Source organism: Argiope bruennichi, chromosome 9 (assembly GCF_947563725.1).
Source record: "Argiope bruennichi chromosome 9, qqArgBrue1.1, whole genome shotgun sequence".
Lineage (NCBI taxonomy): Eukaryota > Metazoa > Arthropoda > Arachnida > Araneae > Araneidae > Argiope > Argiope bruennichi.
The window spans coordinates 79,633,350-79,660,052 of NC_079159.1; the positions used below are offsets into that span (position 1 = coordinate 79,633,350).

The 26,703-nt window shown below is 38.4% G+C and overlaps 44 non-coding genes across 44 annotated transcripts; all 44 read right to left on the reverse strand.

Moving 5' to 3' along the window:
* Window positions 1-357: 357 nt before the first annotated feature.
* Trnay-gua (transfer RNA tyrosine (anticodon GUA)) lies at window positions 358-448 on the reverse strand. Its single transcript is given in 2 exon segments — window positions 358-394; window positions 411-448. It is a non-coding gene; the product is annotated as a tRNA-Tyr (tRNA).
* A 179-nt stretch (window positions 449-627) lies between these two features.
* Window positions 628-716, reverse strand: Trnay-gua (transfer RNA tyrosine (anticodon GUA)). Its single transcript is given in 2 exon segments — window positions 628-663; window positions 680-716. It is a non-coding gene; the product is annotated as a tRNA-Tyr (tRNA).
* Window positions 717-1,165: 449 nt separating this feature from the next.
* Trnay-gua (transfer RNA tyrosine (anticodon GUA)) lies at window positions 1,166-1,254 on the reverse strand. Its single transcript is given in 2 exon segments — window positions 1,166-1,201; window positions 1,218-1,254. It is a non-coding gene; the product is annotated as a tRNA-Tyr (tRNA).
* A 180-nt stretch (window positions 1,255-1,434) lies between these two features.
* Trnay-gua (transfer RNA tyrosine (anticodon GUA)) lies at window positions 1,435-1,523 on the reverse strand. The gene is given in 2 exon segments: window positions 1,435-1,470; window positions 1,487-1,523. It is a non-coding gene; the product is annotated as a tRNA-Tyr (tRNA).
* A 706-nt stretch (window positions 1,524-2,229) lies between these two features.
* Window positions 2,230-2,318, reverse strand: Trnay-gua (transfer RNA tyrosine (anticodon GUA)). The gene is given in 2 exon segments: window positions 2,230-2,265; window positions 2,282-2,318. It is a non-coding gene; the product is annotated as a tRNA-Tyr (tRNA).
* A 967-nt stretch (window positions 2,319-3,285) lies between these two features.
* On the reverse strand, window positions 3,286-3,376 carry Trnay-gua (transfer RNA tyrosine (anticodon GUA)). Its single transcript is given in 2 exon segments — window positions 3,286-3,322; window positions 3,339-3,376. It is a non-coding gene; the product is annotated as a tRNA-Tyr (tRNA).
* A 179-nt stretch (window positions 3,377-3,555) lies between these two features.
* Trnay-gua (transfer RNA tyrosine (anticodon GUA)) lies at window positions 3,556-3,644 on the reverse strand. The gene is given in 2 exon segments: window positions 3,556-3,591; window positions 3,608-3,644. It is a non-coding gene; the product is annotated as a tRNA-Tyr (tRNA).
* A 695-nt stretch (window positions 3,645-4,339) lies between these two features.
* Window positions 4,340-4,428, reverse strand: Trnay-gua (transfer RNA tyrosine (anticodon GUA)). Its single transcript is given in 2 exon segments — window positions 4,340-4,375; window positions 4,392-4,428. It is a non-coding gene; the product is annotated as a tRNA-Tyr (tRNA).
* A 180-nt stretch (window positions 4,429-4,608) lies between these two features.
* On the reverse strand, window positions 4,609-4,697 carry Trnay-gua (transfer RNA tyrosine (anticodon GUA)). The gene is given in 2 exon segments: window positions 4,609-4,644; window positions 4,661-4,697. It is a non-coding gene; the product is annotated as a tRNA-Tyr (tRNA).
* Window positions 4,698-5,146: 449 nt separating this feature from the next.
* On the reverse strand, window positions 5,147-5,235 carry Trnay-gua (transfer RNA tyrosine (anticodon GUA)). Its single transcript is given in 2 exon segments — window positions 5,147-5,182; window positions 5,199-5,235. It is a non-coding gene; the product is annotated as a tRNA-Tyr (tRNA).
* Window positions 5,236-5,930: 695 nt separating this feature from the next.
* Trnay-gua (transfer RNA tyrosine (anticodon GUA)) lies at window positions 5,931-6,019 on the reverse strand. The gene is given in 2 exon segments: window positions 5,931-5,966; window positions 5,983-6,019. It is a non-coding gene; the product is annotated as a tRNA-Tyr (tRNA).
* A 180-nt stretch (window positions 6,020-6,199) lies between these two features.
* On the reverse strand, window positions 6,200-6,288 carry Trnay-gua (transfer RNA tyrosine (anticodon GUA)). Its single transcript is given in 2 exon segments — window positions 6,200-6,235; window positions 6,252-6,288. It is a non-coding gene; the product is annotated as a tRNA-Tyr (tRNA).
* Window positions 6,289-6,468: 180 nt separating this feature from the next.
* On the reverse strand, window positions 6,469-6,557 carry Trnay-gua (transfer RNA tyrosine (anticodon GUA)). Its single transcript is given in 2 exon segments — window positions 6,469-6,504; window positions 6,521-6,557. It is a non-coding gene; the product is annotated as a tRNA-Tyr (tRNA).
* Window positions 6,558-7,252: 695 nt separating this feature from the next.
* On the reverse strand, window positions 7,253-7,341 carry Trnay-gua (transfer RNA tyrosine (anticodon GUA)). The gene is given in 2 exon segments: window positions 7,253-7,288; window positions 7,305-7,341. It is a non-coding gene; the product is annotated as a tRNA-Tyr (tRNA).
* A 964-nt stretch (window positions 7,342-8,305) lies between these two features.
* Trnay-gua (transfer RNA tyrosine (anticodon GUA)) lies at window positions 8,306-8,394 on the reverse strand. The gene is given in 2 exon segments: window positions 8,306-8,341; window positions 8,358-8,394. It is a non-coding gene; the product is annotated as a tRNA-Tyr (tRNA).
* Window positions 8,395-8,842: 448 nt separating this feature from the next.
* Window positions 8,843-8,932, reverse strand: Trnay-gua (transfer RNA tyrosine (anticodon GUA)). Its single transcript is given in 2 exon segments — window positions 8,843-8,879; window positions 8,896-8,932. It is a non-coding gene; the product is annotated as a tRNA-Tyr (tRNA).
* A 181-nt stretch (window positions 8,933-9,113) lies between these two features.
* On the reverse strand, window positions 9,114-9,202 carry Trnay-gua (transfer RNA tyrosine (anticodon GUA)). The gene is given in 2 exon segments: window positions 9,114-9,149; window positions 9,166-9,202. It is a non-coding gene; the product is annotated as a tRNA-Tyr (tRNA).
* Window positions 9,203-10,166: 964 nt separating this feature from the next.
* Trnay-gua (transfer RNA tyrosine (anticodon GUA)) lies at window positions 10,167-10,255 on the reverse strand. The gene is given in 2 exon segments: window positions 10,167-10,202; window positions 10,219-10,255. It is a non-coding gene; the product is annotated as a tRNA-Tyr (tRNA).
* A 448-nt stretch (window positions 10,256-10,703) lies between these two features.
* On the reverse strand, window positions 10,704-10,793 carry Trnay-gua (transfer RNA tyrosine (anticodon GUA)). The gene is given in 2 exon segments: window positions 10,704-10,740; window positions 10,757-10,793. It is a non-coding gene; the product is annotated as a tRNA-Tyr (tRNA).
* A 181-nt stretch (window positions 10,794-10,974) lies between these two features.
* Window positions 10,975-11,063, reverse strand: Trnay-gua (transfer RNA tyrosine (anticodon GUA)). Its single transcript is given in 2 exon segments — window positions 10,975-11,010; window positions 11,027-11,063. It is a non-coding gene; the product is annotated as a tRNA-Tyr (tRNA).
* Window positions 11,064-12,027: 964 nt separating this feature from the next.
* On the reverse strand, window positions 12,028-12,116 carry Trnay-gua (transfer RNA tyrosine (anticodon GUA)). The gene is given in 2 exon segments: window positions 12,028-12,063; window positions 12,080-12,116. It is a non-coding gene; the product is annotated as a tRNA-Tyr (tRNA).
* A 448-nt stretch (window positions 12,117-12,564) lies between these two features.
* Window positions 12,565-12,654, reverse strand: Trnay-gua (transfer RNA tyrosine (anticodon GUA)). Its single transcript is given in 2 exon segments — window positions 12,565-12,601; window positions 12,618-12,654. It is a non-coding gene; the product is annotated as a tRNA-Tyr (tRNA).
* Window positions 12,655-13,104: 450 nt separating this feature from the next.
* On the reverse strand, window positions 13,105-13,193 carry Trnay-gua (transfer RNA tyrosine (anticodon GUA)). The gene is given in 2 exon segments: window positions 13,105-13,140; window positions 13,157-13,193. It is a non-coding gene; the product is annotated as a tRNA-Tyr (tRNA).
* A 449-nt stretch (window positions 13,194-13,642) lies between these two features.
* Trnay-gua (transfer RNA tyrosine (anticodon GUA)) lies at window positions 13,643-13,731 on the reverse strand. The gene is given in 2 exon segments: window positions 13,643-13,678; window positions 13,695-13,731. It is a non-coding gene; the product is annotated as a tRNA-Tyr (tRNA).
* A 695-nt stretch (window positions 13,732-14,426) lies between these two features.
* Trnay-gua (transfer RNA tyrosine (anticodon GUA)) lies at window positions 14,427-14,515 on the reverse strand. Its single transcript is given in 2 exon segments — window positions 14,427-14,462; window positions 14,479-14,515. It is a non-coding gene; the product is annotated as a tRNA-Tyr (tRNA).
* Window positions 14,516-14,695: 180 nt separating this feature from the next.
* Trnay-gua (transfer RNA tyrosine (anticodon GUA)) lies at window positions 14,696-14,784 on the reverse strand. Its single transcript is given in 2 exon segments — window positions 14,696-14,731; window positions 14,748-14,784. It is a non-coding gene; the product is annotated as a tRNA-Tyr (tRNA).
* Window positions 14,785-14,964: 180 nt separating this feature from the next.
* On the reverse strand, window positions 14,965-15,053 carry Trnay-gua (transfer RNA tyrosine (anticodon GUA)). The gene is given in 2 exon segments: window positions 14,965-15,000; window positions 15,017-15,053. It is a non-coding gene; the product is annotated as a tRNA-Tyr (tRNA).
* A 448-nt stretch (window positions 15,054-15,501) lies between these two features.
* Window positions 15,502-15,588, reverse strand: Trnay-gua (transfer RNA tyrosine (anticodon GUA)). Its single transcript is given in 2 exon segments — window positions 15,502-15,537; window positions 15,552-15,588. It is a non-coding gene; the product is annotated as a tRNA-Tyr (tRNA).
* A 179-nt stretch (window positions 15,589-15,767) lies between these two features.
* On the reverse strand, window positions 15,768-15,856 carry Trnay-gua (transfer RNA tyrosine (anticodon GUA)). Its single transcript is given in 2 exon segments — window positions 15,768-15,803; window positions 15,820-15,856. It is a non-coding gene; the product is annotated as a tRNA-Tyr (tRNA).
* Window positions 15,857-16,037: 181 nt separating this feature from the next.
* On the reverse strand, window positions 16,038-16,126 carry Trnay-gua (transfer RNA tyrosine (anticodon GUA)). The gene is given in 2 exon segments: window positions 16,038-16,073; window positions 16,090-16,126. It is a non-coding gene; the product is annotated as a tRNA-Tyr (tRNA).
* Window positions 16,127-17,382: 1,256 nt separating this feature from the next.
* Trnay-gua (transfer RNA tyrosine (anticodon GUA)) lies at window positions 17,383-17,471 on the reverse strand. The gene is given in 2 exon segments: window positions 17,383-17,418; window positions 17,435-17,471. It is a non-coding gene; the product is annotated as a tRNA-Tyr (tRNA).
* A 695-nt stretch (window positions 17,472-18,166) lies between these two features.
* Trnay-gua (transfer RNA tyrosine (anticodon GUA)) lies at window positions 18,167-18,255 on the reverse strand. The gene is given in 2 exon segments: window positions 18,167-18,202; window positions 18,219-18,255. It is a non-coding gene; the product is annotated as a tRNA-Tyr (tRNA).
* Window positions 18,256-18,435: 180 nt separating this feature from the next.
* Window positions 18,436-18,524, reverse strand: Trnay-gua (transfer RNA tyrosine (anticodon GUA)). Its single transcript is given in 2 exon segments — window positions 18,436-18,471; window positions 18,488-18,524. It is a non-coding gene; the product is annotated as a tRNA-Tyr (tRNA).
* Window positions 18,525-18,970: 446 nt separating this feature from the next.
* Window positions 18,971-19,059, reverse strand: Trnay-gua (transfer RNA tyrosine (anticodon GUA)). The gene is given in 2 exon segments: window positions 18,971-19,006; window positions 19,023-19,059. It is a non-coding gene; the product is annotated as a tRNA-Tyr (tRNA).
* Window positions 19,060-21,391: 2,332 nt separating this feature from the next.
* On the reverse strand, window positions 21,392-21,480 carry Trnay-gua (transfer RNA tyrosine (anticodon GUA)). Its single transcript is given in 2 exon segments — window positions 21,392-21,427; window positions 21,444-21,480. It is a non-coding gene; the product is annotated as a tRNA-Tyr (tRNA).
* A 1,256-nt stretch (window positions 21,481-22,736) lies between these two features.
* Trnay-gua (transfer RNA tyrosine (anticodon GUA)) lies at window positions 22,737-22,825 on the reverse strand. Its single transcript is given in 2 exon segments — window positions 22,737-22,772; window positions 22,789-22,825. It is a non-coding gene; the product is annotated as a tRNA-Tyr (tRNA).
* A 180-nt stretch (window positions 22,826-23,005) lies between these two features.
* Window positions 23,006-23,094, reverse strand: Trnay-gua (transfer RNA tyrosine (anticodon GUA)). Its single transcript is given in 2 exon segments — window positions 23,006-23,041; window positions 23,058-23,094. It is a non-coding gene; the product is annotated as a tRNA-Tyr (tRNA).
* A 449-nt stretch (window positions 23,095-23,543) lies between these two features.
* Trnay-gua (transfer RNA tyrosine (anticodon GUA)) lies at window positions 23,544-23,632 on the reverse strand. The gene is given in 2 exon segments: window positions 23,544-23,579; window positions 23,596-23,632. It is a non-coding gene; the product is annotated as a tRNA-Tyr (tRNA).
* Window positions 23,633-24,350: 718 nt separating this feature from the next.
* Trnay-gua (transfer RNA tyrosine (anticodon GUA)) lies at window positions 24,351-24,439 on the reverse strand. The gene is given in 2 exon segments: window positions 24,351-24,386; window positions 24,403-24,439. It is a non-coding gene; the product is annotated as a tRNA-Tyr (tRNA).
* A 180-nt stretch (window positions 24,440-24,619) lies between these two features.
* On the reverse strand, window positions 24,620-24,708 carry Trnay-gua (transfer RNA tyrosine (anticodon GUA)). Its single transcript is given in 2 exon segments — window positions 24,620-24,655; window positions 24,672-24,708. It is a non-coding gene; the product is annotated as a tRNA-Tyr (tRNA).
* A 448-nt stretch (window positions 24,709-25,156) lies between these two features.
* Trnay-gua (transfer RNA tyrosine (anticodon GUA)) lies at window positions 25,157-25,247 on the reverse strand. Its single transcript is given in 2 exon segments — window positions 25,157-25,193; window positions 25,210-25,247. It is a non-coding gene; the product is annotated as a tRNA-Tyr (tRNA).
* Window positions 25,248-25,426: 179 nt separating this feature from the next.
* On the reverse strand, window positions 25,427-25,515 carry Trnay-gua (transfer RNA tyrosine (anticodon GUA)). The gene is given in 2 exon segments: window positions 25,427-25,462; window positions 25,479-25,515. It is a non-coding gene; the product is annotated as a tRNA-Tyr (tRNA).
* Window positions 25,516-25,695: 180 nt separating this feature from the next.
* Window positions 25,696-25,784, reverse strand: Trnay-gua (transfer RNA tyrosine (anticodon GUA)). Its single transcript is given in 2 exon segments — window positions 25,696-25,731; window positions 25,748-25,784. It is a non-coding gene; the product is annotated as a tRNA-Tyr (tRNA).
* Window positions 25,785-26,502: 718 nt separating this feature from the next.
* On the reverse strand, window positions 26,503-26,591 carry Trnay-gua (transfer RNA tyrosine (anticodon GUA)). Its single transcript is given in 2 exon segments — window positions 26,503-26,538; window positions 26,555-26,591. It is a non-coding gene; the product is annotated as a tRNA-Tyr (tRNA).
* Between the last annotated feature and the right edge of the window lie 112 nt (window positions 26,592-26,703).

The window sequence follows — 26,703 nt, forward strand, 5'->3', positions numbered from 1 at the left end:
TAACTATAATATTTCCAACAATTACTTATTCGAAAAAGAGCTGGGAATCTAGCAAATCGAACAAAACTACACTTTTAAATTCCAATCAAGATAACATCTTCCGTCGAGCCGGAGACCTATGGATATCGTCTTTAGGGCATCTACAGTCCACCGCTCTGCCAACTGAGCTATCGACGAATGCGAAGGTTTTACTGATTTCATTTTTTCAGATTGAAGTTCAGTTAAAGGAGTAGAAGGATGTTCAACAAAACAAAATGCTAACTATATATATTTCGAACAATTACTAATTCGAAAAAGAGCTGGGAATCTAGCAAATCGAACGAAACTACACTTTTAAATTCCAATCAAAATAACATCTTCCGTCGAGCCGGAGTCGAACCAGCGACCTATGGATATCGTCTTTAGGGCATCTACAGTCCACCGCTCTGCCAACTGAGCTAACGACGGATGCGAAGGTTTTGCTGATTTCATTTTTTCATATTGAAGTTCAGTTAAAGGAGTAGAAGGATGTTCAACAAAACAAAATGCTAACTATAATATTTCCAACAATTACTTATTCGAAAAAGAGCTGGGTATCTAGCAAATCGAACGAAACTACACTTTTAAATTCCAATCAAAATAACATCTTCCGTCGAGCCGGAGTCGAACCAGCGACCTATGGATATCGTCTTTAGGGCAGCTACAGTCCACCGCTCTGCCAACTGAGCTATCGACGGATGCGAAGGTTTTGCTGATTTCATTTTTTCAGATTAAAGTTCAGTTAAAGGAGTAGAATTATGTTCAACAAAACAAAATGCTAACTATAATATTTCCAACAATTACTTATTCGAAAACGAGCTGGGAATCTAGCAAATCGAACGAAACTACACTTTTAAATTCCAATCAAAATAACACATTCCGTCTAGCGGGAGTCGAACCAGCGACCTATGGATATCGTCTTTAGAGCATCTACAGTCCACCGCTCTGCCAACTGAGCTATCGACGGATGCGAAGGTTTTGCTGATTTCATTTTTTCAGATTGAAGTTCAGCTAAAGGAGTAGAAGGATGTTCAACAAAACAAAATGCTAACTATAATATTTCCAACAATTACTTATTCGAAAGAGAGCTGGGAATTTAGCAAATCGAACGAAACTACACTTTTAAATTCAAATCAAAATAACACCTTCCGTCGAGCCGGAGTCGAACCAGCGACCTATGGATATCGTCTTTAGGGCATCTACAGTCCACAGCTCTGCCAACTGAGCTATCGACGGATGCGAAGGTTTTGCTGATTTCATTTTTTCAGATTGAATTTCAGTTAAAGGAGTAGAAGGATGTTCAACAAAACAAAATGCTAACTATAATATTACCAACAATTACTTATTCGAAAAAGAGCTGGGAATCTAGCAAATCGAAAGAAACTACACTTTTAAATTCCAATCAAAATAACATCTTCCGTCGAGCCGGAGTCGAACCAGCGACCTATGGATATCGTCTTTAGGGCATCTACAGTCCACCGCTCTGCCAACTGAGCTATCGACGGATGCGAAGGTTTTGCTGATTTCTTTTTTTCTGATTGAAGTTCAGTTAAAGGAGTATAAGGATGTTCAACAAAACAAAATGCTAATTATAATATTTCCAACAATTAATTATTCGAAAAAGAGCTGGGAATCTAGCAAATCGAACGAAACTACACTTTTAAATTCCAATCAAAATAACATCTTCCGTCGAGCCAGCGACCTATGGATATCGTCTTTAGGGCATCTACAGTCACCGCTCTGCGAACTGATCTAACAACATTTGCGAAGGTTTTGCTGATTTCATTTTTGCTGATTGAAGTTCAGTTAAAGGAGTAGAAGGATGTTCAACAAAACAAAATGCTAACTATAATATTTCCAACAATTACTTATTCGAAAACGAGCTGGGAATCTATCAAATCGAACGATACTACACTTTTAAATTCCAATCAAAATAACACATTCCGTCGAGCCGGAGTCGAACCAGCGACCTATGGATATCGTCTTTAGAGCATCTACAGTACACAGCTCTGCCAACTGAGCTATCTACGGGTGCTAAGGTTTTTCTGATTTCATTTTTTCAGATTGAAGTTCAGTTAAAGGAGTAGAAGGATGTTCAACAAAACAAAATGCTAACTATAATATTTCCAACAATTACTTATTCGAAAGAGAGCTGGGAATTTAGCAAATCGAACGAAACTACACTTTTAAATTCAAATCAAAATAACATCTTCCGCCGAGCCGGAGTCTAACCAGCGACCTATGGATATCGTGTTTAGGGCATCTACAGTCCACAGCTCTGCCAACTGAGCTATCGACGGATGCGAAGGTTTTGCTGATTTCATTTTTTCAAGATTGAATTTCAGTTAAAGGAGTAGAAGGATGTTCAACAAAAGAAAATGCTGACTATAATATTACAAACAATTACTTATTCGAAAAAGAGCTGGGAATCTAGCAAATCGAACGAAACTACACTTTTAAATTCCAATCAAAATAACACATTCCGTCGAGCCGGAGTCGAACCAGCGACCTATGGATATCGTCATTAGAGCATCTACAGTCCACCGCTCTGCCAACTGAGCTGTGGACGGATGCGTAGGTTTTGCTGATTTCATTTTTTCAGATTGAATTTCAGTTAAAGGAGTAGAAGGATGTTCAACAAAACAAAATGCTAACTATAATATTTCCAACAATTACTTATTCGAAAAAGAGCTGGGAATATCTAGCAAATCGAACGAAACTACACTTTTAAATTCCAATCAAAATAACATCTTCCGTCGAGCCAGCGACCTATGGATATCGTCTTTAGGGCATCTACAGTCACCGCTCTGCGAACTGATCTAACAACATTTGCGAAGGTTTTGCTGATTTCATTTTTGCTGATTGAAGTTTAGTTAAAGGAGTAGAAGGACGTTCAACAAAACAGAATGCTAACTATAATATTTCCAACAATTACTTATTCGAAAAAGAGCTGGGAATCTAGCAAATCGAACAAAACTACACTTTTAAATTCCAATCAAGATAACATCTTCCGTCGAGCCGGAGACCTATGGATATCGTCTTTAGGGCATCTACAGTCCACCGCTCTGCCAACTGAGCTATCGACGAATGCGAAGGTTTTACTGATTTCATTTTTTCAGATTGAAGTTCAGTTAAAGGAGTAGAAGGATGTTCAACAAAACAAAATGCTAACTATATATATTTCGAACAATTACTAATTCGAAAAAGAGCTGGGAATCTAGCAAATCGAACGAAACTACACTTTTAAATTCCAATCAAAATAACATCTTCCGTCGAGCCGGAGTCGAACCAGCGACCTATGGATATCGTCTTTAGGGCATCTACAGTCCACCGCTCTGCCAACTGAGCTAACGACGGATGCGAAGGTTTTGCTGATTTCATTTTTTCATATTGAAGTTCAGTTAAAGGAGGAGAAGGATGTTCAACAAAACAAAATGCTAACTATAATATTTCCAACAATTACTTATTCGAAAAAGAGCTAGGAATCTAGCAAATCGAACGAAACTACACTTTTAAATTCCAATCAAAATAGCATCTTCCGTCGAGCCGGACTCGAACCAGCGACCTATGGATATCGTCTTTAGGGCATCTACAGTCCACCGCTCTGCCAACTGAGCTGTCGACGGATGCGTAGGTTTTGCTGATTTCATTTTTTCAGATTGAAGTTCAGTTAAAGGAGTAGAAGGATGTTCAACAAAACAAAATGCTAACTATAATATTTCCAACAATTACTTATTCGAAAAAGAGCTGGGAATCTAGCAAATCGAACGAAACTGCACTTTTAAATTCCAATCAAAATAATATCTTCCGTCGAGCCAGCGACCTATGGATATCGTCTTTAGGGCATCTACAGTCACCGCTCTGCGAACTGATCTAACAACATTTGCGAAGGTTTTGCTGATTTCATTTTTGCTGATTGAAGTTCAGTTAAAGGAGTAGAAGGATGTTCAACAAAACAGAATGCTAACTATAATATTTCCAACAATTACTTATTCGAAAAAGAGCTGGGAATCTAGCAAATCGAACAAAACTACACTTTTTAATTCCAATAAGGATAACATCTTCCGTCGAGCCGGAGACCTATGGATATCGTCTTTAGGGCATCTACAGTCCACCGCTCTGCCAACTGAGCTATCGACGAATGCGAAGGTTTTGCTGATTTCATTTTTTCAGATTGAAGTTCAGTTAAAGGAGTAGAAGGATGTTCAACAAAACAAAATGCTAACTATAATATTTCGAACAATTACTAATTCGAAAAAGAGCTGGGAATCTAGCAAATCGAACGAAACTACACTTTTAAATTCCAATCAAAATAACATCTTCCGTCGAGCCGGAGTCGAACCAGCGACCTATGGATATCGTCTTTAGGGCATCTACAGTCCACCGCTCTGCCAACTGAGCTATCGACGGATGCGAATATTTTGCTGATTTCATTTTTTCAGATTGAAGTTCAGTTAAAGGAGTAGAAGGATGTTCAACAAAACAAAATGCTAAATATAATATTTCCAACATTTACTTATTCGGAAGAGAGCTGGGAATTTAGCAAATCGAACGAAACTACACTTTTAAATTCAAATCAAAATAACATCTTCCGTCGAGCCGGAGTCGAACCAGCGACCTATGGATATTGTCTTTAGGGCATCTACAGTCCACCGCTCTGCCAACTGAGCTATCGACGGATGCGAATGTTTTGCTGATTTCATTTTTTCTGATTGAAGTTCAGTTAAAGGAGTATAAGGATGTTCAACAAAACAAAATGCTAACTATAATATTTCCAACAATTACTTATTCGAAAAAGAGCTGGGAATCTAGCAAATCGAACGAAACTACACTTTTAAATTCCAATCAAAATAACATCTTCCGTCGATCCGGAGTCGAACCAGCGACCTATGGATATCGTCTTTAGGGCATCTACAGTCCACCGCTCTGCCAACTGAGCTAACGACGGATGCGAAGGTTTTGCTGATTTCATTTTTTCATATTGAAGTTCAGTTAAAGGAGGAGAAGGATGTTCAACAAAACAAAATGCAAACTATAATATTTCCAACAATTACTTATTCGAAAAAGAGCTAGGAATCTAGCAAATCGAACGAAACTACACTTTTAAATTCCAATCAAAATAGCATCTTCCGTCGAGCCGGACTCGAACCAGCGACCTATGGATATCGTCTTTAGGGCATCTACAGTCCACCGCTCTGCCAACTGAGCTGTCGACGGATGCGTAGGTTTTGCTGATTTCATTTTTTCAGATTGAAGTTCAGTTAAAGGAGTAGAAGGATGTTCAACAAAACAAAATGCTAACTATAATATTTCCAACAATTACTTATTCGAAAAAGAGCTGGGAATCTAGCAAATCGAACGAAACTGCACTTTTAAATTCCAATCAAAATAACATCTTCCGTCGAGCCAGCGAGCTATGGATATCGTCTTTAGGGCATCTACAGTCACCGCTCTGCGAACTGATCTAACAACATTTGCGAAGGTTTTGCTGATTTCATTTTTGCTGATTGAAGTTCAGTTAAAGGAGTAGAAGGATGTTCAACAAAACAGAATGCTAACTATAATATTTCCAACAATTACTTATTCGAAAAAGAGCTGGGAATCTAGCAAATCGAACAAAACTACACTTTTTAATTCCAATCAGGATAACATCTTCCGTCGAGCCGGAGACCTATGGATATCGTCTTTAGGGCATCTACAGTCCACCGCTCTGCCAACTGAGCTATCGACGAATGCGAAGGTTTTGCTGATTTCATTTTTTCAGATTGAAGTTCAGTTAAAGGAGTAGAAGGATGTTCAACAAAACAAAATGCTAACTATAATATTTCGAACAATTACTAATTCGAAAAAGAGCTGGGAATCTAGCAAATCGAACGAAACTACACTTTTAAATTCCAATCAAAATAACATCTTCCGTCGAGCCGGAGTCGAACCAGCGACCTATGGATATCGTCTTTAGGGCATCTACAGTCCACCGCTCTGCCAACTGAGCTATCGACGGATGCGAATATTTTGCTGATTTCATTTTTTCAGATTGAAGTTCAGTTAAAGGAGTAGAAGGATGTTCAACAAAACAAAATGCTAAATATAATATTTCCAACATTTACTTATTCGGAAGAGAGCTGGGAATTTAGCAAATCGAACGAAACTACACTTTTAAATTCAAATCAAAATAACATCTTCCGTCGAGCCGGAGTCGAACCAGCGACCTATGGATATCGTCTTTAGGGCATCTACAGTCCACCGCTCTGCCAACTGAGCTATCGACGGATGCGAAGGTTTTGCTGATTTCATTTTTTCATATTGAAGTTCAGTTAAAGGAGGAGAAGGATGTTCAACAAAACAAAATGCTAACTATAATATTTCCAACAATTACTTATTCGAAAAAGAGCTAGGAATCTAGCAAATCGAACGAAACTACACTTTTAAATTCCAATCAAAATAGCATCTTCCGTCGAGCCGGACTCGAACCAGCGACCTATGGATATCGTCTTTAGGGCATCTACAGTCCACCGCTCTGCCAACTGAGCTGTCGACGGATGCGTAGGTTTTGCTGATTTCATTTTTTCAGATTGAAATTCAGTTAAAGGAGTAGAAGGATGTTCAACAAAACAAAATGCTAACTATAATATTTCCAACAATTACTTATTCGAAAAAGAGCTGGGAATCTAGCAAATCGAACGAAACTGCACTTTTAAATTCCAATCAAAATAACATCTTCCGTCGAGCCAGCGACCTATGGATATCGTCTTTAGGGCATCTACAGTCACCGCTCTGCGAACTGATCTAACAACATTTGCGAAGGTTTTGCTGATTTCATTTTTGCTGATTGAAGTTCAGTTAAAGGAGTAGAAGGATGTTTAACAAAACAGAATGCTAACTATAATATTTCCAACAATTACTTATTCGAAAAAGAGCTGGGAATCTAGCAAATCGAACAAAACTACACTTTTAAATTCCAATCAGGATAACATCTTCCGTCGAGCCGGAGACCTATGGATATCGTCTTTAGGGCATCTACAGTCCACCGCTCTGCCAACTGAGCTATCGACGAATGCGAAGGTTTTGCTGATTTCATTTTTTCAGATTGAAGTTCAGTTAAAGGAGTAGAAGGATGTTCAACAAAACAAAATGCTAACTATAATATTTCGAACAATTACTAATTCGAAAAAGAGCTGGGAATCTAGCAAATCGAACGAAACTACACTTTTAAATTCCAATCAAAATAACATCTTCCGTCGAGCCGGAGTCGAACCAGCGACCTATGGATATCGTCTTTAGGGCATCTACAGTCCACCGCTCTGCCAACTGAGCTATCGACGGATGCGAATATTTTGCTGATTTCATTTTTTTAGATTGAAGTTCAGTTAAAGGAGTAGAAGGATGTTCAACAAAACAAAATGCTAAATATAATATTTCCAACATTTACTTATTCGGAAGAGAGCTGGGAATTTAGCAAATCGAACGAAACTACACTTTTAAATTCAAATCAAAATAACATCTTCCGTCGAGCCGGAGTCGAACCAGCGACCTATGGATATTGTCTTTAGGGCATCTACAGTCCACCGCTCTGCCAACTGAGCTGTCGACGGATGCGTAGGTTTTGCTGATTTCATTTTTTCAGATTGAAGTTCAGTTAAAGGAGTAGAAGGATGTTCAACAAAACAAAATGCTAACTATAATATTTCCAACAATTACTTATTCGAAAAAGAGCTGGGAATCTAGCAAATCGAACGAAACTGCACTTTTAAATTCCAATCAAAATAACATCTTCCGTCGAGCCAGCGACCTATGGATATCGTCTTTAGGGCATCTACAGTCACCGCTCTGCGAACTGATCTAACAACATTTGCGAAGGTTTTGCTGATTTCATTTTTGCTGATTGAAGTTCAGTTAAAGGAGTAGAAGGATGTTCAACAAAACAGAATGCTAACTATAATATTTCCAACAATTACTTATTCGAAAAAGAGCTGGGAATCTAGCAAATCGAACAAAACTACACTTTTTAATTCCAATAAGGATAACATCTTCCGTCGAGCCGGAGACCTATGGATATCGTCTTTAGGGCATCTACAGTCCACCGCTCTGCCAACTGAGCTATCGACGAATGCGAAGGTTTTGCTGATTTCATTTTTTCAGATTGAAGTTCAGTTAAAGGAGTAGAAGGATGTTCAACAAAACAAAATGCTAACTATAATATTTCGAACAATTACTAATTCGAAAAAGAGCTGGGAATCTAGCAAATCGAACGAAACTACACTTTTAAATTCCAATCAAAATAACATCTTCCGTCGAGCCGGAGTCGAACCAGCGACCTATGGATATCGTCTTTAGGGCATCTACAGTCCACCGCTCTGCCAACTGAGCTATCGACGGATGCGAATATTTTGCTGATTTCATTTTTTCAGATTGAAGTTCAGTTAAAGGAGTAGAAGGATGTTCAACAAAACAAAATGCTAAATATAATATTTCCAACATTTACTTATTCGGAAGAGAGCTGGGAATTTAGCAAATCGAACGAAACTACACTTTTAAATTCAAATCAAAATAACATCTTCCGTCGAGCCGGAGTCGAACCAGCGACCTATGGATATTGTCTTTAGGGCATCTACAGTCCACCTCTCTGCCAACTGAGCTATCGACGGATGCGAAGGTTTTGCTGATTTCATTTTTTCATATTGAAGTTCAGTTAAAGGAGGAGAAGGATGTTCAACAAAACAAAATGCTAACTATAATATTTCCAACAATTACTTATTCGAAAAAGAGCTAGGAATCTAGCAAATCGAACGAAACTACACTTTTAAATTCCAATCAAAATAGCATCTTCCGTCGAGCCGGACTCGAACCAGCGACCTATGGATATCGTCTTTAGGGCATCTACAGTCCACCGCTCTGCCAACTGAGCTATCGACGAATGCGAAGGTTTTACTGATTTCATTTTTTCAGATTGAAGTTCAGTTAAAGGAGTAGAAGGATGTTCAACAAAACAAAATGCTAACTATATATATTTCGAACAATTACTAATTCGAAAAAGAGCTGGGAATCTAGCAAATCGAACGAAACTACACTTTTAAATTCCAATCAAAATAACATCTTCCGTCGAGCCGGAGTCGAACCAGCGACCTATGGATATCGTCTTTAGGGCATCTACAGTCCACCGCTCTGCCAACTGAGCTATCGACGGATGCGAATATTTTGCTGATTTCATTTTTTTAGATTGAAGTTCAGTTAAAGGAGTAGAAGGATGTTCAACAAAACAAAATGCTAAATATAATATTTCCAACATTTACTTATTCGGAAGAGAGCTGGGAATTTAGCAAATCGAACGAAACTACACTTTTAAATTCAAATCAAAATAACATCTTCCGTCGAGCCGGAGTCGAACCAGCGACCTATGGATATTGTCTTTAGGGCATCTACAGTCCACCGCTCTGCCAACTGAGCTGTCGACGGATGCGTAGGTTTTGCTGATTTCATTTTTTCAGATTGAAGTTCAGTTAAAGGAGTAGAAGGATGTTCAACAAAACAAAATGCTAACTATAATATTTCCAACAATTACTTATTCGAAAAAGAGCTGGGAATCTAGCAAATCGAACGAAACTGCACTTTTAAATTCCAATCAAAATAACATCTTCCGTCGAGCCAGCGACCTATGGATATCGTCTTTAGGGCATCTACAGTCACCGCTCTGCGAACTGATCTAACAACATTTGCGAAGGTTTTGCTGATTTCATTTTTGCTGATTGAAGTTCAGTTAAAGGAGTAGAAGGATGTTCAACAAAACAGAATGCTAACTATAATATTTCCAACAATTACTTATTCGAAAAAGAGCTGGGAATCTAGCAAATCGAACAAAACTACACTTTTTAATTCCAATAAGGATAACATCTTCCGTCGAGCCGGAGACCTATGGATATCGTCTTTAGGGCATCTACAGTCCACCGCTCTGCCAACTGAGCTATCGACGAATGCGAAGGTTTTGCTGATTTCATTTTTTCAGATTGAAGTTCAGTTAAAGGAGTAGAAGGATGTTCAACAAAACAAAATGCTAACTATAATATTTCGAACAATTACTAATTCGAAAAAGAGCTGGGAATCTAGCAAATCGAACGAAACTACACTTTTAAATTCCAATCAAAATAACATCTTCCGTCGAGCCGGAGTCGAACCAGCGACCTATGGATATCGTCTTTAGGGCATCTACAGTCCACCGCTCTGCCAACTGAGCTATCGACGGATGCGAATATTTTGCTGATTTCATTTTTTCAGATTGAAGTTCAGTTAAAGGAGTAGAAGGATGTTCAACAAAACAAAATGCTAAATATAATATTTCCAACATTTACTTATTCGGAAGAGAGCTGGGAATTTAGCAAATCGAACGAAACTACACTTTTAAATTCAAATCAAAATAACATCTTCCGTCGAGCCGGAGTCGAACCAGCGACCTATGGATATTGTCTTTAGGGCATCTACAGTCCACCTCTCTGCTAACTGAGCTATCGACGGATGCGAAGGTTTTGCTGATTTCATTTTTTCATATTGAAGTTCAGTTAAAGGAGGAGAAGGATGTTCAACAAAACAAAATGCTAACTATAATATTTCCAACAATTACTTATTCGAAAAAGAGCTAGGAATCTAGCAAATCGAACGAAACTACACTTTTAAATTCCAATCAAAATAGCATCTTCCGTCGAGCCGGACTCGAACCAGCGACCTATGGATATCGTCTTTAGGGCATCTACAGTCCACCGCTCTGCCAACTGAGCTATCGACGAATGCGAAGGTTTTACTGATTTCATTTTTTCAGATTGAAATTCAGTTAAAGGAGTAGAAGGATGTTCAACAAAACAAAATGCTAACTATATATATTTCGAACAATTACTAATTCGAAAAAGAGCTGGGAATCTAGCAAATCGAACGAAACTACACTTTTAAATTCCAATCAAAATAACATCTTCCGTCGAGCCGGAGTCGAACCAGCGACCTATGGATATCGTCTTTAGGGCATCTACAGTCCACCGCTCTGCCATCTGAGCTATCGACGGATGCGAATATTTTGCTGATTTCATTTTTTCAGATTGAAGTTCAGTTAAAGGAGTAGAAGGATGTTCAACAAAACAAAATGCTAAATATAATATTTCCAACATTTACTTATTCGGAAGAGAGCTGGGAATTTAGCAAATCGAACGAAACTACACTTTTAAATTCAAATCAAAATAACATCTTCCGTCGAGCCGGAGTCGAACCAGCGACCTATGGATATTGTCTTTAGGGCATCTACAGTCCACCGCTCTGCCAACTGAGCTGTCGACGGATGCGTAGGTTTTGCTGATTTCATTTTTTCAGATTGAAGTTCAGTTAAAGGAGTAGAAGGATGTTCAACAAAACAAAATGCTAACTATAATATTTCCAACAATTACTTATTCGAAAAAGAGCTGGGAATCTAGCAAATCGAACGAAACTGCACTTTTAAATTCCAATCAAAATAACATCTTCCGTCGAGCCAGCGACCTATGGATATCGTCTTTAGGGCATCTACAGTCACCGCTCTGCGAACTGATCTAACAACATTTGCGAAGGTTTTGCTGATTTCATTTTTGCTGATTGAAGTTCAGTTAAAGGAGTAGAAGGATGTTCAACAAAACAGAATGCTAACTATAATATTTCCAACAATTACTTATTCGAAAAAGAGCTGGGAATCTAGCAAATCGAACAAAACTACACTTTTTAATTCCAATAAGGATAACATCTTCCGTCGAGCCGGAGACCTATGGATATCGTCTTTAGGGCATCTACAGTCCACCGCTCTGCCAACTGAGCTATCGACGAATGCGAAGGTTTTGCTGATTTCATTTTTTCAGATTGAAGTTCAGTTAAAGGAGTAGAAGGATGTTCAACAAAACAAAATGCTAACTATAATATTTCGAACAATTACTAATTCGAAAAAGAGCTGGGAATCTAGCAAATCGAACGAAACTACACTTTTAAATTCCAATCAAAATAACATCTTCCGTCGAGCCGGAGTCGAACCAGCGACCTATGGATATCGTCTTTAGGGCATCTACAGTCCACCGCTCTGCCAACTGAGCTATCGACGGATGCGAATATTTTGCTGATTTCATTTTTTCAGATTGAAGTTCAGTTAAAGGAGTAGAAGGATGTTCAACAAAACAAAATGCTAAATATAATATTTCCAACATTTACTTATTCGGAAGAGAGCTGGGAATTTAGCAAATCGAACGAAACTACACTTTTAAATTCAAATCAAAATAACATCTTCCGTCGAGCCGGAGTCGAACCAGCGACCTATGGATATTGTCTTTAGGGCATCTACAGTCCACCTCTCTGCCAACTGAGCTATCGACGGATGCGAAGGTTTTGCTGATTTCATTTTTTCATATTGAAGTTCAGTTAAAGGAGGAGAAGGATGTTCAACAAAACAAAATGCTAACTATAATATTTCCAACAATTACTTATTCGAAAAAGAGCTAGGAATCTAGCAAATCGAACGAAACTACACTTTTAAATTCCAATCAAAATAGCATCTTCCGTCGAGCCGGACTCGAACCAGCGACCTATGGATATCGTCTTTAGGGCATCTACAGTCCACCGCTCTGCCAACTGAGCTATCGACGAATGCGAAGGTTTTACTGATTTCATTTTTTCAGATTGAAGTTCAGTTAAAGGAGTAGAAGGATGTTCAACAAAACAAAATGCTAACTATATATATTTCGAACAATTACTAATTCGAAAAAGAGCTGGGAATCTAGCAAATCGAACGAAACTACACTTTTAAATTCCAATCAAAATAACATCTTCCGTCGAGCCGAAGTCGAACCAGCGACCTATGGATATCGTCTTTAGGGCATCTACAGTCCACCGCTCTGCCAACTGAGCTATCGACGGATGCGAATATTTTGCTGATTTCATTTTTTCAGATTGAAGTTCAGTTAAAGGAGTAGAAGGATGTTCAACAAAACAAAATGCTAAATATAATATTTCCAACATTTACTTATTCGGAAGAGAGCTGGGAATTTAGCAAATCGAACGAAACTACACTTTTAAATTCAAATCAAAATAACATCTTCCGTCGAGCCGGAGTCGAACCAGCGACCTATGGATATTGTCTTTAGGGCATCTACAGTCCACCGCTCTGCCAACTGAGCTATCGACGGATGCGAATGTTTTGCTGATTTCATTTTTTCTGATTGAAGTTCAGTTAAAGGAGTATAAGGATGTTCAACAAAACAAAATGCTAACTATAATATTTCCAACAATTACTTATTCGAAAAAGAGCTGGGAATCTAGCAAATCGAACGAAACTACACTTTTAAATTCCAATCAAAATAACATCTTCCGTCGATCCGGAGTCGAACCAGCGACCTATGGATATCGTCTTTAGGGCATCTACAGTCCACCGCTCTGCCAACTGAGCTAACGACGGATGCGAAGGTTTTGCTGATTTCATTTTTTCATATTGAAGTTCAGTTAAAGGAGGAGAAGGATGTTCAACAAAACAAAATGCAAACTATAATATTTCCAACAATTACTTATTCGAAAAAGAGCTAGGAATCTAGCAAATCGAACGAAACTACACTTTTAAATTCCAATCAAAATAGCATCTTCCGTCGAGCCGGACTCGAACCAGCGACCTATGGATATCGTCTTTAGGGCATCTACAGTCCACCGCTCTGCCAACTGAGCTGTCGACGGATGCGTAGGTTTTGCTGATTTCATTTTTTCAGATTGAAGTTCAGTTAAAGGAGTAGAAGGATGTTCAACAAAACAAAATGCTAACTATAATATTTCCAACAATTACTTATTCGAAAAAGAGCTGGGAATCTAGCAAATCGAACGAAACTGCACTTTTAAATTCCAATCAAAATAACATCTTCCGTCGAGCCAGCGACCTATGGATATCGTCTTTAGGGCATCTACAGTCACCGCTCTGCGAACTGATCTAACAACATTTGCGAAGGTTTTGCTGATTTCATTTTTGCTGATTGAAGTTCAGTTAAAGGAGTAGAAGGATGTTCAACAAAACAGAATGCTAACTATAATATTTCCAACAATTACTTATTCGAAAAAGAGCTGGGAATCTAGCAAATCGAACAAAACTACACTTTTTAATTCCAATCAGGATAACATCTTCCGTCGAGCCGGAGACCTATGGATATCGTCTTTAGGGCATCTACAGTCCACCGCTCTGCCAACTGAGCTATCGACGAATGCGAAGGTTTTGCTGATTTCATTTTTTCAGATTGAAGTTCAGTTAAAGGAGTAGAAGGATGTTCAACAAAACAAAATGCTAACTATAATATTTCGAACAATTACTAATTCGAAAAAGAGCTGGGAATCTAGCAAATCGAACGAAACTACACTTTTAAATTCCAATCAAAATAACATCTTCCGTCGAGCCGGAGTCGAACCAGCGACCTATGGATATCGTCTTTAGGGCATCTACAGTCCACCGCTCTGCCAACTGAGCTATCGACGGATGCGAATATTTTGCTGATTTCATTTTTTCAGATTGAAGTTCAGTTAAAGGAGTAGAAGGATGTTCAACAAAACAAAATGCTAAATATATTATTTCCAACATTTACTTATTCGGAAGAGAGCTGGGAATTTAGCAAATCGAACGAAACTACACTTTTAAATTCAAATCAAAATAACATCTTCCGTCGAGCCGGAGTCGAACCAGCGACCTATGGATATCGTCTTTAGGGCATCTACAGTCCACCGCTCTGCCAACTGAGCTATCGACGGATGCGAAGGTTTTGCTGATTTCATTTTTTCATATTGAAGTTCAGTTAAAGGAGTAGAAGGATGTTCAACAAAACAAAATGCTAACTATATTATTTCGAACAATTACTTATTCGAAAGAGAGCTGAGAATCTAACAAATCGAACGAAACTAAACTTTTAAATTCCAATCAAAATAACATCTTCCGTCGAGCCGGAGTCGAACCAGCGACCTATGGATATCGTCTTTAGGGCATCTACAGTCCACCGCTCTGCCAACTGAGCTATCGACGGATGCAAATGTTTTGCTGATTTCATTTTTTCTGATTGAAGTTCAGTTAAAGGAGTATAAGAATGTTCAACAAAACAAAATGCTAACTATAATATTTCCAACAATTACTTATTCGAAAAAGAGCTTGGAATCTAGCAAATCGAACGAAACTACACTTTTAAATTCCAATCACAATAACATCTTCTGTCGAGTCGGAGTCGAACCAGCGACCTATGGATATCGTCTTTAGGGCATCTACAGTCCACCGCTCTGCCAACTGAGCTATCGACGGATGCGAAGGGTTTGCTGATTTCATTTTTTTTATTGAAATTCAGTTAAAGGAGTAGAAGGATGTTCAACAAAACAAAATGCTAACTATAATATTTCCAACAATTACTTATCCGAAAAAGAGCTGGGAATCTAGCAAATCGAACGAAACTACACTTTTAAATTCCAATCAAAATAACATCTTCCGTCGAGCCGGAGTCGAACCAGTGACCTATGGATATTCTTTAGGGTATCTACAGTCCACCGCTCTGCCAACTGAGCTATCGACGGATGCGAATGTTTTGCTGATTTCATTTTTTCTGATTGAAGTTCAGTTAAAGGAGTATAAGGATTTTCAACAAAACAAAATGCTAACTATAATATTTCCAACAAATCTTATTCGAAAAAGAGCTGGGAATCTAGCAAATCGAACGAAACTACACTTTTAAATTCCAATCAAAATAACATCTTCCGTCGAGCCGGAGTCGAACCAGCGACCTATGGATATCGTCTTTAGGGCATCTACAGTCCACCGCTCTGCCAACTGAGCTATCGACGGATGCGAAGGTTTTGCTGATTTCATTTTTTCATATTGAAGTTCAGTTAAAGGAGGAGAAGGATGTTCAACAAAACAAAATGCTAACTATAATATTTCCAACAATTACTTATTCGAAAAAGAGCTGGGAATCTAGCAAATCGAACGAAACTACACTTTTAAATTCCAATCAAAATAACATCTCTCCGTCGAGCCGGAGTCGAACCAGCGACCTATGGATATCGTCTTTAGGGCATCTACAGTCCACCGCTCTGCCAACTGAGCTATCGACGGATGCGAAGGTTTTGCTGATTTCATTTTTTCTGATTGAAGTTCAGTTAAAGGAGTAGAAGGATGTTCAACAAAACAAAATGCTAACTATAATATTTCCAACAATTACTTATTCGAAAAAGAGCTGGGAATCTAGCAAATCGAACGAAACTACACTTTTTAATTCCAATCAAAATAACATCTTCCGTCGAGCCGGAGTCGAACCAGCGACCTATGGATATCGTCTTTAGGGCATCTACAGTCCACCGCTCAGCCAACTGAGCTAACAACATTTGCGAAGGTTTTGCTGATTTCATTTTTTCTGATTGAAATTCAGTTAAAGGAGTAGAAGGATGTTCAACAAAACAAAATGCTAACTATAATATTTCCAACAATTACTTATTCGAAAAAGAGCTGGGAATCTAGCAAATCGAACGAAACTACACTTTTAAATTCCAATCAAAATAACATCTTCTGTCGAGCCGGAGTCGAACCAGCGACCTATGGATATCGTCTTTAGGGCATCTACAGTCCACCGATCTGCCAACTGAGCTATCGACGGATGCGAAGGTTTTGCTGATTTCATTTTTTCATATTGAAGTTCAGTTAAAGGAGGAGAAGGATGTTCAACAAAACAAAATGCTAACTATAATATTTCCAACAATTACTTTTTCGAAAAAGAGCTAGGAATCTAGCAAATCGAACGAAACAACACTTTTAAATTCCAATCAAAATAACATCTTCCGTCGAGCTGGAGTCGAACCAGCGACCTATGGTTATCGTCTTTAGGGCATCTACAGTCCACCGCTCTGCCAACTGAGCTATCGACGGATGCGAATTTTTTGCTGATTTCATTTTTTCAGATTGAAGTTCAGTTAAAGGAGTAGAAGGATGTTCAACAAAACAAAATGCTAAATATAATATTTCCAACATTTACTTATTCGGAAGAGAGCTGGGAATTTAGCAAATCGAACGAAACTACACTTTTAAATTCAAATCAAAATAACATCTTCCGTCGAGCCGGAGTCGAACCAGCGACCTATGGATATTGTCTTTAGGGCATCTACAGTCCACCGCTCTGCCAAATGAGCTATCGACGGATGCGAAGGTTTTGCTGATTTCATTTTTTCATATTGTAGTTCAGTTAAAGGAGGAGAAGGATGTTTAACAAAACAAAATGCTAACTATAATATTTCCAACAATTACTTATTCGAAAAAGAGCTAGGATTCTAGCAAATCGAACGAAACTACACTTTTAAATTCCAATCAAAATAGCATCTTCCGTCGAGCCGGACTCGAACCAGCGACCTATGGATATCGTCTTTAGGGCATCTACAGTCCACCGCTCTGCCAACTGAGCTGTCGACGGATGCGTAGGTTTTGCTGATTTCATTTTTTCAGATTGAAGTTCAGTTAAAGGAGTAGAAGGATGTTCAACAAAACAAAATGCTAACTATAATATTTCCAACAATTACTTATTCGAAAAAGAGCTGGGAATCTAGCAAATCGAACGAAACTGCACTTTTAAATTCCAATCAAAATAACATCTTCCGTCGAGCCAGCGACCTATGGATATCGTCTTTAGGGCATCTACAGTCACCGCTCTGCGAACTGATCTAACAACATTTGCGAAGGTTTTGCTGACTTCATTTTTGCTGATTGAAGTTCAGTTAAAGGAGTAGAAGGATGTTTAACAAAACAGAATGCTAACTATAATATTTCCAACAATTACTTATTCGAAAAAGAGCTGGGAATCTAGCAAATCGAACAAAACTACACTTTTAAATTCCAATCAGGATAACATCTTCCGTCGAGCCGGAGACCTATGGATATCGTATTTAGGGCATCTACAGTCCACCGCTCTGCCAAATGAGCTATCGACGAATGCGAAGGTTTTGCTGATTTCATTTTTTCAGATTGAAGTTCAGTTAAAGGAGTAGAAGGATGTTCAACAAAACAAAATGCTAACTATAATATTTGGAACAATTACTAATTCGAAAAAGAGCTGGGAATCTAGCAAATCGAACGAAACTACACTTTTAAATTCCAATCAAATTAACTTCTTCCGTCGAGCCGGAGTCGAACCAGCGACCTATGGATATCGTCTTTAGGGCATCTACAGTCCACCGCTCTGCCAACTGAGCTATCGACGGATGCGAATATTTTGCTGATTTCATTTTTTTAGATTGAAGTTCAGTTAAAGGAGTAGAAGGATGTTCAACAAAACAAAATGCTAAATATAATATTTCCAACATTTACTTATTCGGAAGAGAGCTGGGAATTTAGCAAATCGAACGAAACTACACTTTTAAATTCAAATCAAAATAACATCTTCCGTCGAGCCGGAGTCGAACCAGCGACCTATGGATATTGTCTTTAGGGCATCTACAGTCCACCGCTCTGCCAACTGAGCTATCGACGGATGCGAAGGTTTTGCTGATTTCATTTTTTCAAATTGAATTTCAGTTAAAGGAGTAGAAGGATGTTCAACAAAACAAAATGCTAACTATAATATTTCCAACAATTACTTATTCGAAAAAGAGCTGGGAATCTAGCAAATCGAACGAAACTACACTTTTAAATTCCAATCAAAATAACATCTTCCGTCGAGCCGGAGTCGAACCAGTGACCTATGGATATTCTTTAGGGTATCTACAGTCCACCACTCTGCCAACTGAGCTATCGACGGATGCGAAGGTTTTGCTGATTTCATTTTTTCTGATTGAAGTTCAGTTAAAGGAGTATAAGGATGTTCAACAAAACAAAATGCTAACTATAATATTTCCAACAAATCTTATTCGAAAAAGAGCTGGGAATCTAGCAAATCGAACGAAACTACACTTTTAAATTCCAATCAAAATAACATCTTCCGTCGAGCCGGAGTCGAACCAGCGACCTATGGATATCGTCTTTAGGGCATCTACAGTCCACAGCTCTGCCAACTGAGCTATCGACGGATGCGAAGGTTTTGCTGATTTCATTTTTTCATATTGAAGTTCAGTTAAAGGAGGAGAAGGATGTTCAACAAAACAAAATGCTAACTATAATATTTCCAACAATTACTTATTCGAAAAAGAGCTGGGAATCTAGCAAATCGAACGAAACTACACTTTTAAATTCCAATCAAAATTACATCTTCCGTCGAGCCAGAGTCGAACCAGCGACCTATGGATATCGTCTTTAGGGCATCTACAGTCCACCGCTCAGCCAACTGAGCTAACAACATTTGCGAAGGTTTTGCTGATTTCATTTTTTCTGATTGAAGTTCAGTTAAAGGAGTAGAAGGATGTTCAACAAAACAAAATGCTAACTATAATATTTCCAACAATTACTTATTCGAAAAAGAGCTGGGAATCTAGCAAATCGAACGAAACTACACTTTTAAATTCCAATCAAAATAACATCTTCTGTCGAGCCGGAGTCGAACCAGCGACCTATGGATATCGTCTTTAGGGCATCTACAGTCCACCGATCTGCCAACTGAGCTATCGACGGATGCGAAGGTTTTGCTGATTTCATTTTTTCATATTGAAGTTCAGTTAAAGGAGGAGAAGGATGTTCAACAAAACAAAATGCTAACTATAATATTTCCAACAATTACTTTTTCGAAAAAGAGCTAGGAATCTAGCAAATCGAACGAAACAACACTTTTAAATTCCAATCAAAATAACATCTTCCGTCGAGCTGGAGTCGAACCAGCGACCTATGGTTATCGTCTTTAGGGCATCTACAGTCCACCGCTCTGCCAACTGAGCTATCGACGGATGCGAAGGTTTTGCTGATTTCATTTTTTCAGATTGAAGTTCAGTTAAAGGAGTAGAAGGATGTTCAACAAAACAAAATGCTAACTATAATATTTTGAATAATTACTAATTCGAAAGAGAACTGGGAATCTAGCAAATCGAACGAAACTACACTTTTAAATTCCAATCAAAATAGCATTTTCCGTTGAGCCTGAGTCGAACCAGCGACCTATGGATATCGTCTTTAGGGCATCTACAGTCCACCGCTCTGCCAACTGAGCTATCGACGGATGCGAAGGTTTTGCTGATTTCACTTTTTCAGATTGAATTTCAGTTAAAGGAGTAGAAGGATGTTCAACAAAACAAAATGCTAATTATAATATTTCCAACAATTACTTATTCGAAACAGAGCTGTGAATCTAGCAAATCGAACGAAACTACACTTTTAAATTCCAATCAAAATAACATCTTCCGTCGAGCCGCAGTCGAACCAGCGACCTATGAATATCGTCTTTAGGGCATCGACAGTCCACCGGTCTGCCAACTGAGCTATCGACGGATGCGAAGGTTTTGCTGATTTCATTTTTTCATATTGAAGTTCAGTTAAAGGAGGAGAAGGATGTTCAACAAAACAAAATGCTAACTATAATATTTCCAACAATTACTTATTCGAAAAAGAGCTGGGAATCAAGCAAATCGAACGAAACTACACTTTTAAATTCCAATCAAAATAACATCTTCCGTCGAGCCGGAGTCGAACCAGCGACCTATGGATATCGTCTTTAGGGCAGCTACAATCCACGGCTCTGCCAACTGAGCTATCGACAGATGCGAAGGTTTTGCTGATTTCACTTTTTCAGATTGAAGTTCAGTTAAAGGAGTAGAAGGATGTTCAACAAAACAAAATGCTAACTATAATATTTCCAACAATTACTTATTCGAAACAGAGCTGGGAATCTAGCAAATCGAACGAAACTACACTTTTAAATTCCAATCAAAATAACATCTTCCGTCGAGCCGCAGTCGAACCAGCGACCTATGGATATCGTACTTAGGGCATCTACAGTCCACCGCTCTGCCAACAGAGCTATCGACGGATGCGAAGGTTTTGCTGATTTCATTTTTTCATATATAAGTTCAGTTAAAGGAGGAGAAGGATGTTCAACAAAACAAAATGCTAACTATAATATTTCCAACAATTACTTATTCGAAAAAAAGCTAGGAATCTAGCAAATCGAACGAAACAACACTTTTAAATTCCAATCAAAATAACATCTTCCGTCGAGCCGGAGTCGAACCAGCGACCTATGGATATCGTCTTTAGGGCATCTACAGTCCACCGCTCTGCCAACTGAGCTTTCGACGGATGCTAATCTTTTGCTGATTTCATTTTTTCAGATTGAAGTTCAGTTAAAGGAGGAGAAGGATGTTCAACAAAACAAAATGCTAACTATAATATTTGAAACAATTACTTATTCGAAAAAGAGCTAGGAATCTAGCAAATCGAACGAAACTACACTTTTAAATTCCAATCAAAATAACACCTTCCGTCGAGCCGGAGTCGAACCAGCGACCTATGGATATCGTCTTTAGGGCATCTACAGTCCACCGCTCTGCCAACTGAGCTATCGACGGATGCGAAGGTTTTGCTGATTTCATTTTTTCATATTGAAGTTCAGTTAAAGGAGGAGAAGGATGTTCAACAAAACAAAATGCTAACTATAATATTTCCAACAATTACTTATTCGAAAAAGAGCTAGGAATCTAGCAAATCGAACGAAACAACACTTTTAAATTCCAATCAAAATAACATCTTCCGTGGAGCCGGAGTCGAACCAGCGACCTATGGATATCGTCTTAAGGGCATCTACAGTCCACCGCTCTGCCAACTGAGCTATCGATGGATGCTAAGGTTTTGCTGATTTCATTTTTTCTGATTGAAGTTCAGTTAAATGTGTAGAAGGATGTTCAACAAAACAAAATGCTAAATATAATATTTCCAACATTTACTTATTCGGAAGAGAGCTGGGAATTTAGCAAATCGAACGAAACTACACTTTTAAATTCAAATCAAAATAACATCTTCCGTCGAGCCGGAGTCGAACCAGCGACCTATGGATATCGTCTTTAGGGCATCTACAGTCCACCGATCAGCCAACTGAGCTAACAACATTTGCGAAGGTTTTGCTGATTTCATTTTTTCTGATTGAAGTTCAGTTAAAGGAGTAGAAGGATGTTCAACAAAACAAAATGCTAACTATAATATTTCCAACAATTACTTATTCGAAAAAGAGCTGGGAATCTAGCAAATCGAACGAAACTACACTTTTAAATTCCAATCAAAATAACATCTTCTGTCGAGCCGGAGTCGAACCAGCGACCTATGGATATCGTCTTTAGGGCATCTACAGTCCACCGATCTGCCAACTGAGCTATCGACGGATGCGAAGGTTTTGCTGATTTCATTTTTTCATATTGAAGTTCAGTTAAAGGAGGAGAAGGATGTTCAACAAAACAAAATGCTAACTATAATATTTCCAACAATTACTTTTTCGAAAAAGAGCTAGGAATCTAGCAAATCGAACGAAACAACACTTTTAAATTCCAATCAAAATAACATCTTCCGTCGAGCTGGAGTCGAACCAGCGACCTATGGTTATCGTCTTTAGGGCATCTACAGTCCATCGCTCTGCCAACTGAGCTATCGACGGATGCGAAGGTTTTGCTGATTTCATTTTTTCTGATTGAAGTTCAGTTAAAGGAGTAGAAGGATGTTCAACAAAACAAAATGCTAACTATAATATTTCCAACAATTACTTATTCGAAAAAGAGCTGGGAATCTAGCAAATCGAACGAAATTACACTTTTAAATTCCAATCAAAATAACATCTTCCGTCGAGCCGGAATCGAACCAGCGACCTATGGATATCGTCTTTAGGGCATCTACAGTCCACCGCTCTGCCAACTGAGCTATCGACGGATGCGAAGGTTTTGCTGATTTCATTATTTCAGATTGAAGTTCAGTTAAAGGAGTAGAAGGATGTTCAACAAAACAAAATGCTAACTATAATATTTCCAACAAATAATTATTCGAAAAAGAGCTGGGAATCTAGCAAATCGAACGAAACTACACTTTTAAATTCCAATCAAAATAACATCTTCCGTCGAGCCGGAGTCGAACCAGCGACCTATGGATATCGTCTTTAGGGCATCTACAGTCCACCGCTCTGCCAACTGAGCTATCGACGGATGCGAAGGTTTTGCTGTTTTCATTTTTTCTGATTGAAGTTCAGTTAAAGGAGTATAAGAATGTTCAACAAAACAAAATGCTAACTATAATATTTCCAACAATTACTTATTCGAAAAAGAGCTGGGAATCAAGGAAATCGAACGAAACAACACTTTTAAATTCCAATCAAAATAACATCTTCCGTCGAGCTGGAGTCGAACCAGCGACCTATGGTTATCGTCTTTAGGGCATCTACAGTCCATCGCTCTGCCAACTGAGCTATCGACGGATGCGAAGGTTTTGCTGATTTCATTTTTTCTGATTGAAGTTCAGTTAAAGGAGTAGAAGGATGTTCAACAAAACAAAATGCTAACTATAATATTTCCAACAATTACTTATTCGAAAAAGAGCTGGGAATCTAGCAAATCGAACGAAATTACACTTTTAAATTCCAATTAAAATAACATCTTCCGTCGAGCCGGAATCGAACCAGCGACCTATGGATATCGTCTTTAGGGCATCTACAGTCCACCGCTCTGCCAACTGAGCTATCGACGGATGCGAAGGTTTTGCTGATTTCATTTTTTCTGATTGAAGTTCAGTTAAAGGAGTAGAAGTATGTTCAACAAAACAAAATGCTAACTATAATATTTCCAACAATTACTTATTCGAAAAAGAGCTGGGAATCTAGCAAATCGAACGAAACTACACTTTTAAATTCCAATCAAAATAACATCTTCTGTCGAGCCGGAGTCGAACCAGCGACCTATGGATATCGTCTTTAGGGCATCTACAGTCCACCGATCTGCCAACTGAGCTATCGACGGATGCGAAGGTTTTGCTGATTTCATTTTTTCATATTGAAGTTCAGTTAAAGGAGGAGAAGGATGTTCAACAAAACAAAATGCTAACTATAATATTTCCAACAATTACTTTTTCGAAAAAGAGCTAGGAATCTAGCAAATCGAACGAAACAACACTTTTAAATTCCAATCAAAATAACATCTTCCGTCGAGCTGGAGTCGAACCAGCGACCTATGGTTATCGTCTTTAGGGCATCTACAGTCCATCGCTCTGCCAACTGAGCTATCGACGGATGCGAAGGTTTTGCTGATTTCATTTTTTCTGATTGAAGTTCAGTTAAAGGAGTAGAAGGATGTTCAACAAAACAAAATGCTAACTATAATATTTCCAACAATTACTTATTCGAAAAAGAGCTGGGAATCTAGCAAATCGAACGAAATTACACTTTTAAATTCCAATCAAAATAACATCTTCCGTCGAGCCGGAATCGAACCAGCGACCTATGGATATCGTCTTTAGGGCATCTACAGTCCACCGCTCTGCCAACTGAGCTATCGACGGATGCGAAGGTTTTGCTGATTTCATTATTTCAGATTGAAGTTCAGTTAAAGGAGTAGAAGGATGTTCAACAAAACAAAATGCTAACTATAATATTTCCAACAAATAATTATTCGAAAAAGAGCTGGGAATCTAGCAAATCGAACGAAACTACACTTTTAAATTCCAATCAAAATAACATCTTCCGTCGAGCCGGAGTCGAACCAGCGACCTATGGATATCGTCTTTAGGGCATCTACAGTCCACCGCTCTGCCAACTGAGCTATCGACGGATGCGAAGGTTTTGCTGTTTTCATTTTTTCTGATTGAAGTTCAGTTAAAGGAGTATAAGAATGTTCAACAAAACAAAATGCTAACTATAATATTTCCAACAATTACTTATTCGAAAAAGAGCTGGGAATCAAGGAAATCGAACGAAACAACACTTTTAAATTCCAATCAAAATAACATCTTCCGTCGAGCTGGAGTCGAACCAGCGACCTATGGTTATCGTCTTTAGGGCATCTACAGTCCATCGCTCTGCCAACTGAGCTATCGACGGATGCGAAGGTTTTGCTGATTTCATTTTTTCTGATTGAAGTTCAGTTAAAGGAGTAGAAGGATGTTCAACAAAACAAAATGCTAACTATAATATTTCCAACAATTACTTATTCGAAAAAGAGCTGGGAATCTAGCAAATCGAACGAAATTACACTTTTAAATTCCAATTAAAATAACATCTTCCGTCGCGCCGGAATCGAACCAGCGACCTATGGATATCGTCTTTAGGGCATCTACAGTCCACCGCTCTGCCAACTGAGCTATCGACGGATGCGAAGGTTTTGCTGATTTCATTTTTTCAGATTGAAGTTCATTTAAAGGAGTAGAAGGATGTTCAACAAAACAAAATGCTAACTATAATATTTCCAACAATTAATTATTCGAAAAAGAGCTGGGAATCTAGCAAATCGAACGAAACTACACTTTTAAATTCCAATCAAAATAACATCTTCCGTCGAGCCGGAGTCGAACCAGCGACCTATGGATATCGTCTTTAGGGCATCTACAGTCCACCGCTCTGCCAACTGAGCTATCGACGGATGCGAAGGTTTTGCTGTTTTCATTTTTTCTGATTGAAGTTCAGTTAAAGGAGTATAAGAATGTTCAACAAAACAAAATGCTAACTATACTATTTCCAACAATTACTTATTCGAAAAAGAGCTGGGAATCAAGCAAATCGAACGAAACTACACTTTTAAATTCCAATCAAAATAACATCTTCCGTCGAGCCGGAGTCGAACCAGCGACCTATGGATATCGTCTTTAGGGCAGCTACAGTCCACCGCTCTGCCAACTGAGCTATCGACGGATTCGAAGATTTTGCTGATTTCATTTTTTCAGATTGAAGTTCAGTTAAAGGAGTAGAAGGATGTTCAACAAAACAAAATGCTAATTATAATATTTCCAACAATTACTTATTCGAAACAGAGCTGGGAATCTAGCAAATCGAACGAAACTATACTTCTAAATTCCAATCAAAATAACATCTTCCGTCGAGCCGCAGTCGAACCAGCGACCTATGAATATCGTCTTTAGAGCATCGACAGTCCACCGGTCTGCCAACTGAGCTATCGACGGATGCGAAGGTTTTGCTGATTTCATTTTTTCTGATAGAAGTTCAGTTAAAGGAGTATAAGAATGTTCAACAAAACAAAATGCTAACTATAATATTTCCAACAATTACTTATTCGAAAAAGAGCTGGGAATCAAGCAAATCGAACGAAACTACACTTTTAAATTCCAATCAAAATAACATCTTCCGTCGAGCCGGAGCCGAACCAGCGACCTATGGATATTGTCTTTAGGGCAGCTACAGTCCATCGCTCTGCCAACTGAGCTATCGACGGATGCGAAGGTTTTGCTGATTTCATTTTTTCAGATTGAAGTTCAGTTAAAGGAGTAGAAGGATGTTCAACAAAACAAAATGCTAATTATAATATTTCCAACAATTACTTATTCGAAAAAGAGCTAGAAATCTAGCAAATCGAACGAAACTACACTTTTAAATTCCAATCAAAATAACATCTTCCGTCGAGCCGGAGTCGAACCAGCGACCTATGGATATCGTCTTTAGGGCATCTACAATCCACCGCTCTGCCAACTGAGCTATCGACGGATGCGAAGGTTTTGCTGATTTCACTTTTTCAGATTGAAGTTCAGTTAAAGGAGTAGAAGGATGTTCAACAAAACAAAATGCTAACTATAATATTTCCAACAATTACTTATTC